At 38.3% G+C, this 13,617-nt stretch overlaps 1 long non-coding RNA gene across 1 annotated transcript in view; it reads right to left on the reverse strand.

The window, feature by feature from the left end:
• Window positions 1–5,604: 5,604 nt before the first annotated feature.
• Window positions 5,605–13,617, reverse strand: part of LOC112446991 (uncharacterized) — a 158,967-nt gene continuing 150,954 nt past the window's right edge. The window contains exons 2-3 of the long non-coding RNA XR_003035012.2: window positions 7,423–7,539; window positions 5,605–5,756 (exon numbers count right to left, since the gene is read on the reverse strand). This is a non-coding gene — a long non-coding RNA (uncharacterized lncRNA). The remainder of the gene's footprint in view (window positions 5,757–7,422; window positions 7,540–13,617) is intronic.

The raw sequence follows: 13,617 nt of genomic DNA on the forward strand, positions 1-13,617 counted from the left end.
TTATTTTATAATGATTAGTTTAGTCATCCCTGTAGTATAACTAGAATTAGGAGAGTCAAACTAGCTAGCTTATAAAAACAGTTGGTTTCAGTGAAAAATCAAAGGATAAAATTGTACTCTGTTATCAAGGTGCAATGAAACTATGCACTTAAATAGCACAGAGGAAGCAAAAGGTTAACTGGAATTTAAACCAAACCCAATTTTAGTAGACTAAGCCTTAATCAAAAGGTGGAACTCAGCATTAAACACTACAATAAATATTACTATATGAGATCCTGGTTTGTAAAAGTATGATAAATCAGAGTACCTTTATTAGAATGCAAACAAAAAGTATGATAAATCAGAGTACCTTTATTAGAACACAAACAATTTGCAGGATATCAGAATACAGCAAGCTGAGGCATAGAAAGAATTTGGAAGGGATATAGTTTACAACATGGTTCAAATGGTCTTACAGAGTAAAAGCGTAAGTCAGATGCAATATTTCCAGGGGGACTAATTAACAACACAGTGTTGGCCCAATCCAGTTCAAGTATGTGGACATTTCAGGAAGTCACCTCAGATTTTAAAACCTGTTGGAAACTGAATTCAAGTGCAACATCATGCTAAATCAAATACCCACTGAATGACAATAAATATAGATCTGCAGAGGTTTAATTTTTAGGAATGAGATTTTATTTGAAATTAAATTTATATTTTATCATTTATTGTTGCATTAACAGGAAAGTTAGTGCATAATAATGTCAATAATTTATTTGAAAGTCAGTAAGAAGAATTGCAAGTTGTCAACCCTTTTAAGAGCTTATGCCAGTCATAATGACAGAAGCAATTCACAGCCTTCTTTGCTGGACACTCACAGAATGTCCAAAATTGACATGCTAGGAAATTCTATTTTCTTTGAACTTATAGTTTATCCCAGAAAATTGGTGTTTCATACCACTGGGATAACAAAAAGCTGCAACCTTTCTATACTGCTTTCTCACATCAAACCATGTGATCCATATGGCATCTCCATCCTGAGAAAGGCTTGAGGAAGAAGTGAGAGGATAAGATTGTTCTCAAGTAGACAGAAATAAAAAGTGACTTTTCTCTCTCTCAGAAAAGATCAGCCTCTCATTTCACTGACACTGTATTTCCCACAAATGTAAAATTCTGTGTGTTCTTTTAGTCCATCTAAAAACAAACTTCTTACCAAACTGCAAATCATTAGCACTGGCATTTATGAAGTCTGAGATTTGCATAACTATGTGTAGAACATCGATAATAAAATATAGACAGTTCTCTCTATAATTACATTCACATATTAATTGTTTTAATCATAGAGAGCATCACACAGAGATGATTACTGCAATTACCTCAACAGTTGCTACAATCAGCAGCAAAAGCAATAGCCATGAAAACACACAGTGTGACCAAAACACCCAAACTCAGAACCAGTAGTTAATGCAAAAAGAGTTAGAAACTACCGCCTGCCACCCACTGCCTGTTCTTTCTAATAAAAGAATGCACGAACAATAAAAGGCTGACCTGAGGAAGCTCAGAACATGTTAGCTTAAAACTCAGAAGAACCTGGGTTCTCATAACCTCAAACCTGCCCTGCACACACTGCAGCCTTCTCTTCTTTCCTCTGGCTTCAGCATAATACTAACATTGCTTCCTACTGATGATTTATACCCTGAATCACGGTGACTGCTGTATTACCAGTGTATGTGGTATAATTTGAGATTATCATATTAGCAGTTCCAAGAAAACGGCTGCTGATTTTAGAATTTTACCTTTAGGAAGCTAAAAATGCACACCCACAACACAGATAATTTCCCTTTTCCCTCTAGTGTAAGTAGATAAGCTAGACCCCCGATGTCCTGTCAAGGACCTTATTACTGTCATAAAATGCAAGGGTTCCAATCAATAATATCTTTGACATTTCAGAAGAGCAGCTCAGTAGTGTTCCCACTCATGATGGTCAACTCCACAATGCCGATAGAAAAATTGATAGAGGCAAAGAGTTCATAGTTCAATGTGCTTGGCTGATGCTAGACTTGCCACCCAAGTGACAGGAGACTGACACCCTCCACAGCTGCTGAGTCAGTAAGTGAAGCAGCATGAAAAAAATAGAAGGGACTCCCCTCAGCCTATTAGAGTGCATTCATGTTTGGCAGATACTCTGACTTTCTATCTCTGCGTGAAAGGTTCTAAACTCTGAGCCATGTTATTATCCCTTGACTATGATCTTCACTTGGACAGCAAAGAATCTTAAATAGTAGAGCTCCTCCTAAATGAAAGCAATTTAAGTTGCTATTAAATATATTGTGGTAGAAAGGTATAAGAACATACCTAAATAGCCTCCAGTTGTTTTATATTTGCCACAGGGAGATGCTGAAAATTATAATTATCCATATGAAAACTTTATAGTAATAGAAGGTTTCCCAGGAAAAAAGCAAGTGTCTATCAACCTGACAACATTACACTTAAATTATCCCAAACTACCCCTTTTTTAACCAAACTGAGGAATAAAATATTTGAACCCATTTATCCTAACAGTAAACATGTGTCTTTAATTGTTTTCTTAAAAGTCTTATTAACATTTTATTGTAACACAGGTTGAACCTCATTTCTATGAATATTTTATAATGGAAAATATGGCTCATGTAATTTCTTTTTCTACTTTGCAGCAATTGGTAAATTGAGTTCAAGATCTTCAGCTATTTAGCAATTATTCTGCTGCTGTGCTTCCTGTAGACAATGGTGGAAAGAGGCATTAGAAGCACGGATAACTAATAGATATACTTTGGGAAGTGTTTAAATCATTATTAACCTCCCAAGTCATCGATGTTTTTTTTTTTTTTTTTAATTTTAGATTGTCTCTGTGGAGTACAATGGTACAAATGAAGCTCAAGAACACTGTTCACCTAATAACCAGAACTAGAGAAGTAATCTAGTTTAATTCAAAATTCAAACCCAAACACCTCTCTAAAGACCCTAAGAGCAAGGCATTCTGAGGAACACAAAGGCAGCTGCGTGCCTTAACAAGCTACCTCAAACAGCTGGAGTACAAGTTCCAAGCGACTTCACTGGAGTGCAGAAGAAGCATTTAAAAAAAAGTGAGAGATCATATTTTTTGCAAAAACAAGGAAAGTTTTGCGGCGGATTTGACAATGGGAATGAACCTTGGCACAAAGGGTTGTTCTACAGATTTGTTTAGCTGGTAAATTATTTCTCAAAATAAGCATGAAGAGAAGATAATTCATATGAATGAATTAAACTTTTAGTAGTCCATGTAATCTTATCGGCAAAGAATGGGCAGAATCATTCAATTCCTCTATTTAATCTCCCTCTTCTTTTATCTCCAAGTAATACTACCTGGTACACATTGTTCTGTTTATTTTTTTAATCTAGCTGAATATAGTTGAATGGCTAAATATATTTTTATATATTCATACTATAGAATATTACACAGTAGTTTTAAAAAACAGACATACTTACCTGCAGTTAGATGAATAAATTTCCAGAATACATGTTGAATGGAAAAGCTAGTTGTTGAAATGTTACATATCATATTACATATGTCAAAAACACTAAGAAGTACTTGGTATGATTTACATAATACTCTTTATATAAATTCTAAGACCCTAATGCTCAGTTGGCTTGAGGGCTTCCCTGGTAGCTCAGACAGTAAAGAATCCACTTGCAATGTGGGAGACCTGGGTTCAATTCCTGGGTTGGGAAGATCCCTGGAGGAGGGCATGGCAACCCACTCCAGGATTCTTGCCTAGAGAATCCCCATGGACAGAGGAGCCTGGTGGGCTATAGTCCATGGGGTTGCAAAGAGTTGGACATGACTGAGCAACTAAGCATAGCGCATCTTCCTGTAGACAGCACAGCACTAAGCACTAAGCATAGCACAGCACTCCAGGAAATAAATTTGAAAACCCAATGGAGACATATCCTAACATTACAAGTTTTCAAACCCAGGAGCAGTATTACCCTGAGACAGTCAAGAAGACAAGGGTCTCCAGAGAGGGTGTTGCTCATTCACTATACCTGAATACAGTAGCCAGGAGTACCGTGAAGCAGAGGGTATTCCCCGCACTGCATGTGTGGCATTCAGTTCAGCTCCTGACAGATGCTCTAAAAACACTGGCAATATTCACTGAGAAACTATGAGAGACTATGAATTTCCTGTCTTGAGTTCTCAACCTCATTCTCAGAATTTGCAAGTATACTGATTATCAGTATCCAAAGAATGTGCTATGAAATAAAATGTTACTAATCAAAAGTTACTAATACCAGGTAGCAGGAAAAGAGAATGATTAAAAAGGTGTTGATAGACCATAGCAATTCCCAAATATAATGTACAGAAGTCCTGTGATCTCCATTCAGAAAACAAGTTTGGAAAAGTGCAAGAAACCATGACTCTGTCTTGAAGAGTCACATACATGCATATTTAAATGCATTATAAAAGTTCTGAGGAGTCATGCCATAACATGTCGAATTACCTAGGGGTTCATTTAAAAGTTAGTAGAGATAAATAAAGACTGAAAATCATTGTAAAACTATGAGCCATTCATACCAATTTATGGTATATTGTTGTCCTATTTGAAATCAGGTGGTAGAGAGGTCTAGAAGAAACTTAAGATCATAAAACCTCATTAATTTGTTCTTCTAAACTTAAGATAATTTGTATTCAGTTGATTGTAAAGTTTCCTTTTATTTAATCCATCAGAAAAGGGCTTGCTAAGGAAATGAAAATCATATAGATTACAGAGATAATGTTTATCCTTCTTAAACTATTCAAGTACTTGAAATCATTTGCATATAAGCAATTAATATGCTCAATACAAGAGACACTTATGTATTAATTAGAGTAATTCCTATGGCAAGGCTTTGGGTATGACTAAACATAAATTATATTATATATAAATGGCTAAACACAAGCATCAAACATTCAGAAAAGTTCTATTTAGTAACCAATTAATAGAAGATTGTTTCATTTCATTATTTCTAACTTCTGATTGTGAAGATGCATATTCATTTGTCAGATCAAAGATTACAATATGTCCTTTATACTTCTGAAAATTTAAGTTCAGCTTTCTCTGCTACTGCTACTGCTGCTAAGTCTCTTCAGTTGTGTCTGACTCTTCGGTCTGTGTCTGACCCCATAGACTCCCTTATTTCAGAACTTTCAGAAATGTTTACTGGCCTTTCTCCACTTATTCTGAACCAGTTTTCCAAGAACCGGTCTTCCAGAGAAGTGCTGCAGAAGCAGCCTGCAAGGAATGGAGCCTCAGTCAGGCTCCACCGACTCAACAACACATATGCGGCAAAATGATGAGTCGGTGGTCCTGAATGAGGCCTTCTCAGCAATGAAAAGACCCTCTAAGATGTCCATGGGAAGAGTAATCTACCTTACTCAAAATACCATTTTAAAAGAAAGATCTTGAATGCTTAGTGTATTTAAACTTTAATGACAAATCCTCAGAGTATTCTAAGTATAGAAGAGAATGACAGGAATGAAAAGACATGGCTAAGGTTGAAAAACATCAGAGAGAGTCTAGAAAGAAAAGCAGAAACTGGGACTAAATCAAACTAAACACACACCAAAGCAGCTATTGAACTTTTTAGTTCTACAAAGATGTACATTTTGTCAAATTGAGAGATCAACTCGAAAAAGCCTGACACAAGGTCTCACATATTTAGCTGTTCAAATCATTTCTTCTCTTCTTGGGCATTAACTCAGAGCAAGTTTTCTGGAAAATCTGAAAACAAAGCAAAAAATAACACTTTTGCGTTAACCATTCCCTTTTCTCCCACCCTCCCTACCACCTTTCCCTCCTTCCTTCCTTCTTCCTTCCCCCTCTCCCTTCCTCCCTTGAAGATATGTCTCCCTGAAATGGAAATCGTGCTGCATCTCTAACCTAATGATGAATGAAAGCACCACAAAGTTGGCTTTTATATCAGAATAGGGAATAGACCCAAATAAAATTGTGTCATAAATAAAATTTGTGGAAGTGACTTGTAAGTTATAAATGCAAGCATTATTCTTCTCACCCAGGGGGCATTCAATACATTCCTTATGATAAAGAATTCCTAAGTGTTCACTAAAATTTTAATGTCTTTCCTGTCACTTATTACTGACAGATGCCATAGGGCATTTTGTCTAAAATTTAATAAAGTCAACGCTCATCAAGAAATCAATTAAAATGCAAGCTGTCCGCAGGCTGACTCCCACCCTAGGTGATGAGGATGGTGCATTCTCCTCAGACCAAGCATATCTCTGTGGTGATTAAGCAATTCTCAAAAGTTGTGAGTATCCCAGGATACCACCCATGACTGTCACAGAACACTAATTTGTTCTCCCAAGCAGAGTGCTATACCAAATTTTATTCATGCTACCCATCATTTCTCTTCCTCAGAACGTATTAGGGGGTGATGACAATATTGGCATTTTAAGGGAAAAATTAAAGAATTTTTTACAGAATTATAACCAATGACTGCATACAAATGACACCCAAAGGAAACAATGAAATACCTGTGTTCTCAGTCAGAATGTTTGCTGCTAATAAACAAACAGCAAAAGGATCTTAGGCAACACAAGTGTTCTGATATGAGTGTAAATCATCATCGCTAGGTTACAAGATCCTCAAATAATATTTGCATAGCACTTGACATTTACAAAACACTTTTATATATATTCTCAATTTGTTATCAAAGCAAAACTATAAAGCTGTATTTTGCTATTGCCAATTTAAGCACAAGGATATGAAAACTGAAAGAGGATATATGACTTGTTCAAACTCAAGGAACCAAGCAAAGGCAACACTGGATTCAAACTCAGAATGTAAGACTCCAGGTAAATCTACCTGTCCCATTCACTTATTCTGCTGCCTCTGTACAACTCTGTAAGACATTAGAAACTGTAAAGATAATGACAGGCACAGTACAAGTTCAGTAGTCTTTAGAATAAAGAGTTCAGTAGTCCTAGACTTCTGGACTGAGAATTTTGATTGGGTCCATTCAGCATGAGAATGTCAGTGATAAGGCCTTCTCTTTGGTCCCAATTCCTCTGCATGAAAACCTAAGAGCTTCAATTTTATCCAGCCTATAACACTTAGGGCCTATGTTTAAAATTAAAAAGGTTCTGCTCCTCTAGGCTTGGTTCAAGTGCTGAACATGTGACAATGCAGAATCCTGGGCCTCATTCCAAGCCTATTAAATTAGAATCCACATTTTCAAAAGGTCCCAGGAGATGCATATGCATTAAAATTTGAGGACCAAAGCTCTGGTATAAATCTCCCTGGAATTTACATTCTAGTAGACTCAGGGTCCTGCCACTGTCAGAAGCTTAGGACTATGGGCCAAATATCTCCTAATTTTATGGTGATTAGATGTAACTCTAAATTCAGTTTCTCAGTTGATACTCACATCTGTCTCAGCATGTTTCCCTCTTAAAGGAATAAGAAGAACACAGTGGTCAGCCAGAGCAAATAAAGGACAAGCAGAGTTGAAGCTAGGTGGCTTGCCATTTTCTGCAATAGAATACTGAAAAGACAGCATTAGAGAATTGGCAGAATGTTTTAACATATTAAAAATATCTCTGTTCAGAGAGAATGGTTTCTTGATTAATGAATTCCCTTATTACCAAAGGAGTGAAGTGCTACGTGTCGGTCCCAGGCTTCTACAGCCCTGACAAGCAGCAGGGACTAATCTGTAAGCGTCAACAAAACATACTACATGAGTCATCTGGAAGCTTCAGTATATACGTCAACATATACTTTACATCTAATTATGATGTACTTTCTAGATGATGCATATTATTGTGAAATGGTAATCTGCCTAAGGAAAACAAATAATTCAGAAGTCTGCATCAGGTTTCAAAAGTTGCTATCATACATAACTAGAAGTCAATGATAATTTTGGAGATTTGTTCTCAGAAACTAAGATTGTGGGCTTAGGAGGAAAGCAGGCATCTCACATTGCAATGAAACTGTGAACAATCAGGTGGAGCATCAAGTCCAAGTGAGCACAGCCTGAGGAACTGATCAAATCTGGTGTCAGCTGAACACCAACCACAAGGAAGATCCAAAAGGAAGGGTTCTGCAGTTAACTAACCACAGCTGTGACAACTAGACCCCGACTGATGCCCCTCCTGGCATCAGAACCCATTTTCTTAGCAACAAGTGAAGTCCATTCTAACTATAACTGCTCACCGTGAAAACAACAGGGCTCAACTCAAACAAAATCCTGCTGCAACTGTAAAATAAAGGTTCTGAAAGAAAAAACAGATCCTGGAATTCCCTAGTGGTCCAGTGGTTAGGACTTAGGACTCTCACTGCTGGGGGCCTTGGGTTCGATCTCTGATTGCGGAACTAAGATCCCACAAGTCATGTGGCTGGAAGAAGCCTTGGTTGATATTAGGCAATTAATTAATACTTGTTTAAAGATCGTGAATGAAGGAATCAATGAAACAACAATGGAGGCAGTGATTATTGTTAATCCCATACCAGCTTACTATCTAGAGTCATCTCTTCTGCTCATATGTTGAAGATATTTTCTTTCACAGCAGCAATGAGGCTCACCAAAGTCAATAACATGGAAAAACTTTTATCTTCCAAGCATCATGCTGGAATGGGTAGCATACACAGAATGAATGATACATATTGTTTTAATTGCAGCCAATTTTAGTACACTTAAGTATAATTTGCAATACAGGAAATTCGGAAGTAAATTTATATTTGTCACAATACTTCCTAAAGCCAAGCATGTGTCTTGAAGGAAAGAAGCAAAGTTTAGCCTGTAATTAAAGGAAGAATTGCAAGCCAGGGCACATAAACGTATCCTTACACAGTATAAAGAGGAGTATTGATGAGCACTCTCATCTGCTGGGGTCATACATGTGTGCTAAGTCACTTCCACCGTGTCTGACTCTTTGGCGACCCCATGGACTGCAGCCCACCAGGCTCCTCTGTTCATGGGATTTCCCAACAAGAATACCAGAGTGGGTTGCCATGCCCTCCTCTTCTAGAGGATCTTCCAGACCCAGGAATCGAACCAGCATCTCTTAAGTTTCCAGCATTGGCCGGAGGGTTCTTTACCACTAGGGCCACCTGGGAAGCCATTTGAGGTCATATCAGCACACAATTATCCAGGTGTCCAGATATGGTATTACACAGATGATATGAGATCCATATCTCATATCTATTGATCTCATAGTTTCTAAACATTACATAAAGCTTTCAAGAGCTATCAAAAAATTCAGGATTGGAAAACTTAATATCAAGAAACACTTACTGAGAACTTGCTAAGTATAAGGCACTCAGGAATATCAGTGGTAGAAGTAAGATATCTGCATTAGCTATAAAAGCAACCATATTCATGAGTACTTCTTTTATGCTCCATTTAAATCACTTTTGAAATTACATTTTGGTTGGAGAAAATGATATCCTCACTACCACTTATGCATTTTCACATGAATCCAACTGTATCAGTCACAGGATAGTCCTTGTTAAATAAAGAATAATTAGTTCCTTTTCTAAAATGGATGCAATAATTCAAAAGAATAGTAGCCATCATCTCTTGGGGGAAAAGTGAATTAGCAAAAGGAAAGTCTGTCAGAACATTCAACATGTGATATTAGTAATGCAGTAAGAGGTAACCTCTTTGGGAAGAGGTTAGGGTTGAAATGGAAGACAAATTTAACAGAAAGTAGCATCAGAACACTGGGTATTTCTATATTCACAAGAATAATTATTAAGGCAATGTATTATGATAAAATATCTGTAGCTCCTATGCAAGGACATCAAGAATGACCAAATTAGAGCAAGTTTATGCTTCATCCAGGACAGTGTTCAGCCTCTAAACACGGTAGTTAGTAAATGTTTACTTGAGTTGAAAAAGAAACCAAACACCTATCCCTAAAGCTGTACACTGCATATCCCCAGTGCAGCATCTTATGCCACAGCAAGCATTTTTGTGAAGAAAACTGTTTGAAAACCTGTTAGCAGAAAATCCAAGGTACAGAAAGTATGCAAACCTAGCCAAAGAATTTTAAAATGTTCTTCATGTTATGGGTGTATTGTGAAGACATGGAAAAGAAAAAAGGAAACAGAGGTGGGGAAAGAAAGGCAAAAATGGAGGGGAGGAAAACAGTCATCCCTATGCACTCTAGTGTCCCCTGAATTTCTAAATTAAATTCAAAATGAAAGTTTCCAAAATAAAAAAATGCCAACCAATATGACTGTTAACAACAGCAAAATCATCTCTATTACATATTCAGCTTTTTTTTCCCTAAGCCTAATTCTAGAGACTAAAAGTGTGACCACAGAGGACATAGACTTGAAATGAAAATAATGCCTTTATTAGATGTATAAAGGTGAAGCACATCCCAGCAAAAGAAGATGACATTGCTGAAAGGATTAACTTTGAAGTGATAAGGAAAAATGAACAGGGGAGGAGAAGAACAGAATTGGAAGAAATGGAGCAGCAAGAACATTATTTCATGTAAATTAAAATTAAATGTAAAAGGATGACAGTAGTTCTGATCTTGTCAGGCTGAGATATTTTGGTGGCAGACAGTAATAGGAGAATTATAAGCAATTTGCAAACCACGGGTCTGCAAGCATGCACATTTCTCCTCTCTTATGATTATTAATCAAGTTTTTTTTTTTCCACCAAGAAAAACAAACTCCCAAATATCAATTTCATGAATCCTTGCCAAAATCAGGAGCAGTCTGGTCTCTGCCAGTGACAGACAGCCCCTGCCAACCACAGGCAAAGTTTGGCAATGGCTGCATTGCCTCTGATGGTGCCTCCATTTGATAACGTGCTTCCTGGAGCTATGTTTCAGACAGGTGCAGGTTGCCGCCATCTCCATGCTTTCTCTCTGAAGCAGCAAATGTCCCCTACCCTCTCCCTGCCCTGGGTATAGCCCTCTGGTCTGGGGTTGTTCATTCCACAGATGGGATCCCTCCCTCACCCAACTCTCTTTCTATAGATCCACACAAGGGTCTGTTCCTATCTCTTTTCCTCTAATAGTTGATACATCATCCTTATTCTGTGCCATGAATCTTGACATATATTAATACATTAAAATTATTTCATCCTCAAAAAAAATATTTAATCCTCAAAACCACCTTATGTGGTTTGCACTACTATGACCCTCACTTTACAGGTGAAGAACCTGAGCAAAGAATGAATAATGACTTAGCCAAGTTACACTCCTAGGAAAGAATCTGAACTCAGGGAAGTCTAAGTGCAGAGCCGGTCCCGTTACTTCATGGCAAATAGATGTGGGAAACAACGGAAACAGTGACAGACTTTATTTTCTTGGGCTCCAAAATCACTGTGGACAGTGACTGCAGCCACAAAGCACAAGCTGGAATCCAGATTGCCAGGAGAAATATCAATAACCTCAGATATGCAGATGACACCACACTTATGGCAGAAAGCAAAGACCTAAAAAGCCTCTTGATCAAAGTGAAGGAGGAGAGGGAAAGATGGCTTAAAATTCAACATTCAGAAAACTAAGATCACGGCATCTGGTCCCATCACTTCATGGCAAATAGATGGGGAAACAGTGAGAGAGAGACTTTATTTTGGGGGGTCTCCAAAATCACTGCAGATGGTGAATGCAGCCATGAAATTCAAAGACACTTGCTCCTTGGAAGAAAAGTTATGACCTACCTGATTGATTGATTGATTGCCTTCGCTCAGTCATATCTAACTCTTTGTGACCCCATGGACTGTAGCCTACCAGGCTCCTGTGTCCATGGGATTTTCCAGGCAATAGTACTGGAGTGGATTGCCATTACCTTCTCCAGGGGATCTTCCCGACCCAGGGAAGATGACCAACCTAGACAGGATATTAAAAAGCAGAGACATTACTTTGCCTCCTAAGGTCTGTCTAGTCAAAGCTATGATTTTTCCACTAGTCATGTATGGATGTGAGAGTTGGACCATAAAGAAGGCTGAGCACCAAAGAATTGATGCTTTTGAACTGTGGTGTTAGAGTCCCATGGACCACAAGATCATCAAACTAGTCAATCCTAAAGGAAATCAACCCTGAATATTCATTGGAAGGCCTGATGCTGATGCTGAAACTACAATACTTTGGCCACCTGATGCATAAAGCCAACTCATTGGAAAAGACCCTGATGCTGGGCAAGATTGGAGGCAGGAGGAGAAGGGGATGAGTGAGAGAATGAGATGGTTGGATGGCATCAGTGATTCAATGGGCATGATTCTGAGCAAGCCCCAGGCGATGGTGAAGGACAGGGAAGACCGGCATGCTGCAGTCCACGGGGTCACAAAGAGTCAGACAAGACCAAGCAACCGGACAACAACATGGAAGTCTGGTCCCAGAGAGTCCTCTCTTGTAACAGTGGAATTATATAGCACCTATTTCTTCTATTCAGCATTATTTATTCTAGCATTATTACATGCAAGCTACTGTGCTAGAAGCTAAAGATGAGTAAAAAAAGATACAGCATCTTTTTCTTGGAAGCTGTCAACTTGGGGTGACAAACAAAGAATAAGTGACCCAGTAGTGTCACTACAGTGGAAGTGTTCTAAGGAGAGAAACACATGGTTAGGGAGAATAACCAAAACAATTGAAAAGAGGATCATGCATCTCCAGGACCTGAGGGATGAGAAGGCACCAGCTATACAAAGGAAAGAACATGGGCAAAGGCCCAGAGGTAGGAAAAAGGCTTCCCGTTTCTGGGAATGTAAAGGAAAGTGGTGTGATGAGAGCAATGTGGATGAGGAGAGAAATGGAGTAAATCAGATGATGCAAAACATTACCGTCTATGCGGGGAGTTCAGTTTTGAATGTGTTATATATACTTGATCTTGAGCCCCCACCTTTGTGTAAAATCAAAGTATGACTTGACTAGCCCAAAGTAGCAGACAATAATAGAATCCTCAGAGATACTTGGCAATCTGGGAGACATCTTATTTTCCTAGGTGAGGGCTCTGACAAGGGAATTGCCAGAACTACATACCACCCCCTGGTGTGGCTGCAAAACACAAAGCTTATTTCTGAGAAATAGCCTGAGGCAACCAAACCAAAATCAATTCTTTGCACAGCCAGGAATGGCTTGAAAGAGAAGCCCAATGTCACTGGCTACTAGAATCATGCAGAAGAGATGAATGGAAAGCCCTGAGATATCTTACGGTGATAACACGAGACCATACTGCAGCAGAGAGCTCTGCATTTCCCCACCAGATCGTAACAGTGATACTTTCAGTGATGGCAGCAGGGAGCAAGACCTAAGACCAGACAGCATGGGTGACATCCCAGTTCATGGATGGCTGAATGGAAAAAGGACATCTTGGACCAGATACCTCCCTCTGATGCCAGATCACGGATGCCACTTTGAGGAGAAGGCAAAGGATGGAGAAAAATTCTGAGTTAGCTCAGTTTACATCTAAAACTGATAGAGAAAGCAAGAAGGTGATAAAGTTTATCTGGAAAATTACAAACAATGTTTTACCTTTAAGCAGAATATGAATTAATTAGTTTTGAAATGTAGCTCTATTTCTTCAAATACCTAAGCAAACTTATTTGGAAATTTTCAATGACTATAGTAGGAATGGCTTCCTGGCCTTTACCAACCAGTTC

Source organism: Bos taurus, chromosome 1, assembly GCF_002263795.3.
Source record: "Bos taurus isolate L1 Dominette 01449 registration number 42190680 breed Hereford chromosome 1, ARS-UCD2.0, whole genome shotgun sequence".
In the NCBI taxonomy this organism is placed as follows: domain Eukaryota; kingdom Metazoa; phylum Chordata; class Mammalia; order Artiodactyla; family Bovidae; genus Bos; species Bos taurus.